The following is a 5,748-nucleotide window of genomic DNA, read 5'->3' on the forward strand; positions in this document are numbered from 1 at the left end:
CCACTTGCAAAGCAGGGGCCCAGGTTCAATCCCTGTTCAGGCAGCTAGATTCCCCATGCCACAACTAAGAGTTTGCATGCCACGACTAAGAATTCCACATGCCACAAGAAAGACCCAGCACAGCCAAATAAATAAATATTTTTTTAAAAAAATATTGAAACTTTATACATTTCTCTCTTATACCACTCAACATAGCATACGTAACAACAACTTACTAAGTACTTCCTGTGTGCCAAGCGCAGTTGCAGTGAACTAATTACACGTAGTGCACTATATACACACTTGTACATGTGTGTGCTTGCTCTGGAATTTAAGACTGCCTAATATTTGTGTTTGCCTAGAAAACTAGGAAAACAAAAGAAATTTATGTTTTACTCTTTCTCTGGTGGCCTCATTTAATTTTCAATCACTATGAAACAGTGTCAGACTTCATTTTTTTGGGCTGCAAAATCACTGCAGATGGTGATTGCAGCAATGAAATTAAAAGACGCTTACTCCTTGAAAGGAAAGTTATGACCAAGCTAGATCAGATCAGATCAGATCAGTCACTCAGTCGTGTCCGACTCTTTGCGACCCCATGAATTGCAGCACGCCAGGCCTCCCTGTCCATCACCAACTCCTGGAGGTCACTCAAACTCATGTCCATCGAGTCAGTGATGCCATCCAGCCATCTCATCCTCTGTCGTCCCCTTCTCCTCTTGCCCCCAATCCCTCCCAGCATCAGAGTCTTTTCCACTGAGTCAACTCTTCGCATGAGGTGGCCAAAGTACTGGAGTTTCAGCTTTAGCATCATTGCTTCCAAAGAAATCCCAGGGCTGATCTCCTTCAGAATGGACTGGTTGGATCTCCTTGCAGTCCAAGGGACTCTCAAGAGTCTTCTCCAACACCACAGTTCAAAAGCATCAATTCTTCGGTGCTCAGCCTTCTTCACAGTCCAACTCTCACATCCATAGATGACCACAGGAAAAACCATAGCCTTGACTAGATGAACCTTTGTTGGCAAAGTAATGTCTCTGCTTTTGAATATGCTATCTAGGTTGGTCATAACTTTCCTTCCAAGGAGTAAGTGTCTTTTAATTTCATGGCTGCAGTCACCATCTGTAGTGATTTTGGAGCCCAGAAAAATAAAGTCTGACCCTGTTTCCACTGTTTCCCCATCTATTTCCCATGAAGTGATGGGACCGGGTGCCATGATCTTCGTTTTCTGAATGTTGAGCTTTAAGCCAGCTTTCTCACTCTCCACTTTCACTTTCATCAAGAGGCTTTTGAGTTCCTCTTCACTTTCTGCCATAAGGGTGGTGTCATCTGCATATCTGAGGATTTCTCCCAGCAATCTTGATTCCAGCTTGTGTTTCTTCCAGTCCAGCGTTTCTCATGATGTACTCTGCATATAAGTTAAATAAACAGTGACAATATACAGCCTTGACGAACTCCTTTTCCTATTTGGAACCAGTCTGTTGTTCCATGTCCAGTTCTAACTGTTGCTTCCTGACCTGCATACAAATTTCTAAAGAGGCAGATCAGGTGGTCCAAGCTAGAAAGCATATTAAAAAGCAGAGACATTACTTTGTCAACAAAGGTCCATCTAGTCAAGGCTATGGTTTTTCCAGTGGTCATGTATGGATGTGAGAGTTGGACTGTGAAGAAAGCTGAGCGCCAAAGAATTGATGCTTTTGAACTGTGGTGTTGGAGAAGACTCTTAAGAGTCCCTTGGACTGCAAGGAGATCCAACCAGTCCATTCTAAAGGAGATCAGCCCTGGGATTTCTTTGGAAGGAATGATGCTAAAGCTGAAACTCCAGTACTTTGGCCACCTCATGCGAAGAGTTGACTCAGTGGAAAAGACTCTGATGGTGGGAGGGATTGGGGGCAGGAGGAGAAGGGCGACAGAGGACGAGATGGCTGGATGGCATCACTGACTCGATGGACGTGAGTTTGGGTGACCTCCGGGAGTTGGCGATGGACAGGGAGGCCTGGCGTGCTGCGATTCATGGGGTTGCAAAGCGTCGGACACGACTGAGCGACTGAACTGAACTTAACTGATACCATCCCTGAACTTTCATCCAGTTGCCTCTATCTCAGTACATGCCAACACCTCGGGTATTTCAGAGTTTGTTTTCCTGAAGACACTTCTCTTAAAGCTTTCTAAGCTGCTTCATTCTGGGCTGCAGGCTCTCAGGTGCTGATATAAGAGGTTTATCTTCACGGTAACCTGGGAATTCCCTTTGCCTCTTTTTTTGTTATGGATTTCCTATTTTCTGGATCTTATCCATGTTCTTCAATTAGTTTCCTGTAACTCAACTACTAGAGATTAAAACTTACTCTATCCTCACATGTGATTGATAGAGTGCCTACTTTTTTTAAAGTTTTTAATTGGAGGATAATTGGTTTACAATATTGTGTTGTTTTTGCCATACTACATTAATCAGCCATAGGTATACAAATGTCCCCTCCCCCATGAACCTCCCTCCCAACTCCCACCCCTCTAGGTTGTCACAGAGTCCCTGACTTGAGCTCCTTGAGCTGCTATGGAGAACAGTATGGAGATTCTTTTAAAAATTAGGAATAAAACTGCCATATTACCAACAATCCTACTGCTGGGCATATATTCTGAGAAAACCATAATTGAAAGAGACACATGTACCCCAATATTCATGGTAATACTATTTACAACAGCTAGGGTGTGGAAGAAACCTAGATGTCCATCAACAGATGAATGGATAAAGAAGTTGTACATATATGCAATGGAATATTACTCAGCCATAAAAAGAATAAATTTGAGTCAGTCCTAATGAGGTGGATGAACCAAGAGCCTGTTATACCGAGTGAAGTAAGTCAGAAAGAGAAAAACAAATATATCAATGCATATATATAGAATCTATAAAGATGGGCCTGATGAGTCTATTTGCAGGGCAGCAATGGAATGCCTACTTTTTAATTCCAGGCTGATGATTTTTTCTCTCCAAATATTGAAGACAATGTTCTACTGTCTTCCAGTTTTCGGTGCTGCTGTTGAGTAGCCAGTGCCATGATGATTTTGAGTCCTTTACAGGTGGTATTGTTTTAAACCTGAAAGCTTTTCTGATCCTCTTTTTATCCCAAGGTCCTGAAATTTCTAAGTGAAGTGGCCTAGTGTATTCAGCGGGCCCCACCAATCAGACACTCAATTCTGAGAAATTTTTTAAAATTATTTCTCCAATAACTGCCTCCTCTCTACTTTGCTTTTTCTCTCTCCACAGAATGCTTATCATTCAGATGTTCTGTCTCTTGGGCTGATTTTCTAATTTTCTTCTATTTGCTTTCCTAATTTTCATCACTTTGTCTTTTTGTTCTATTTTCAGAGACATTTCCTCACCTTTAATTTATGATCTTACTCTTTAAAGAGGTTTTCAGTCCATCATTTTATATTTCTTAAAATGCAATTATGAAACAAATAAATACCAGCACCTAGAATAGTGGCTCACATGGCACTAGGTGCTGAGTACAGAGTTCTTGAAAAATGAATGTATTTCAACCCCCAACCTGGCTCTTGGAGTTAAAACATCAAATAGCTACAGTAGCTTTTCCCCTTTTTTCTTGCTTCCTCCCACTCTGGGATTGGTTGGCCTGAGCACGCTCCTGTTTGCCCAATGAAACTGAGGAAATCAAGGACTTTGTGCTCACAACCAGGTGAAAGAATGCCAAATCTGTCAAGATGAAGAGAAACATGGATAATCCAGAGTTTAAAGCTTGATATAGCAGATACTTCTAAACCTTAATCATCACAGACCAAGAGAAGGCAGAGAAACTAGAAAGCTGTCCCTTCCCCAGGTTTGGCAGTGAAGAAGCTGAAATGAACCAGGCACGCTAATCTGAACTATATTTAAATGGTTTTTATTCTTAAAAAAAAAAAAAAGCAGCTGGCAATAGGCTTCATGAATTTCTCATTGCCCTCTTTTTCTTAGAAATAATTACTACTATTTAGTTTTTTAAAAATAGATTTTTTATGTGGACTATTTTCAAAACATCTTTATTGAATTTGTTATAATATTGCTTCCGTTTTGTTTTTTGGCTGCAAAACATGTGAGATCTTAGCTCCCTGACCAGGGAATTGAACCCTCGCCCCTGCATTGGAAGGTGAAGTCTTAACCACCGGTCCTCCAGGCAAATACCTACTGTTTAGTTTTAAAAGTACTTTTTTTTTATTTCATTATATAACTTTTATTGTGAAACATTTCAGGCATACCAAAAGCCCCACAGAGAATTATTAATATATAACGAACATCTACTACTCAGCCCAAGAGATAAAGCTTTCAAGTGTCATTGACGTCCCCACCACACCATGTGTCCCCTTCCTAATCTTATTACCTTTCCTCACATCCCTCTTATGAATTGATGTTTATCATGGTCACACATTAAAAATATTTTTGCTATGTATGTATTGATTGTTGTAGTCTGACGCTTCACCATACCATGGACTGTAACCCTCCAGGCTCCTCTGTCCATGGCATTTCCCAGGCAAGAATACTGGAGTGGGTTGCCACCTCCCTCTCCAGGAGATCTTCCCCACCCAGGGATTGAACCCACATCTCCTGCATTGGTAGGCAGGTTCCTTACCGCTGAGCCACCTGGGAAGCCCTGTTGTGATAACCTTGATTCCAGTAGCTCTGCTTCCCTCCTCTTAACTGCTGCCTAGATATCCACTAAAAAGTACTTTTGAATTAATAACTTGATTTTCCATGTTGTTTATATAGACTAATTTTGTCTAAACTAACATATTTAAAAGTATCAACTATTCAGATAAGCTTATTTGTATAGTAAAACTGAAAAACAAACTGATAACTGTTCTGTTCTATTATGGTAAAATAGCAAGTGATAAAAATACTATGATTTGTAGGTCTCAGGTTTTTTTTTATTCTTCTATTTTTTCAGTTTCCTCAAAATTCTTTTCTGTTTGCTTTTATCTCTAGACTTTTTCATGCAGAAGACTTTCCTCAAACATTTGGCAATTCTTACTGATTCATTTATGGTTGAGTGTGAGGCATTAAAACCCAATAAGAAGACCTGAGTGGGGAAATAGAAAGTACTGATTTGTCGACTTCATTGCAGAATAACGGGCAGGAGCCAAGCCATCTGCTAAGGGACACAGCCTCCCAAATGCATTAGCATTTCTAGGTCTTTTCCCCTGGAATGGTCACTTTCCCCAGGGGAAACTCTCCCACTAGCTTCTTACCTTGGTGAGTGTCAATTCTGGGAGCCAAGTTGGTAAAGAGGCTTTAGAATCTCACTTCACAAGATGCTGATTTCAGTTTAATCCCCTTGCTTTACACAGAGCTCCCTGCTCTTCCTCTATGCCTGAACTTGGAGTTCCTAATTCAATGCCCTTCCATTTTCTGTTGGGGCAAGTTTTTTGGCTGCCTGGGGTGTAAAAAGGGATACAAGAGCCTAACTGTTTCCTTTACAGAATTTCAGTTTTTCTGTCTTCAGCCCCACCCCTCACCCCTGCCTTCAGAGATAACTGGCACCACACCTCCGAGATGTTCCAGGCTCCTAAAGCAAGGTTTTGCATCTTGGCTTCTCTCCTGCAAGCAATATGGTTCAGATTTCCCTGGTCTGCCAGATCAGCTGGTCTTGCCCATCTGCCTTTTGGCTTCCAAAACCGGACAGACATCTTTCAACTGCTCTTCTACATCCTACTGTTTTCTCTCCTCGTGGTCTCCTCTTTCTTACAGGTTTATGTCTTTTTTAATCCCTTAAGTACCATCTGGTT

The 5,748-nt window shown here is 41.2% G+C and overlaps 1 pseudogene; it reads left to right on the forward strand.

Annotated features, from left to right (window-relative positions):
• The first annotated feature begins 2,527 nt into the window (after positions 1–2,527).
• LOC102389709 lies at positions 2,528–3,835 on the forward strand (annotated as a pseudogene).
• Positions 3,836–5,748: the final 1,913 nt, after the last annotated feature.

Source organism: Bubalus bubalis, chromosome 4 (assembly GCF_019923935.1).
Source record: "Bubalus bubalis isolate 160015118507 breed Murrah chromosome 4, NDDB_SH_1, whole genome shotgun sequence".
Taxonomy (NCBI): Eukaryota; Metazoa; Chordata; class Mammalia; order Artiodactyla; family Bovidae; genus Bubalus; species Bubalus bubalis.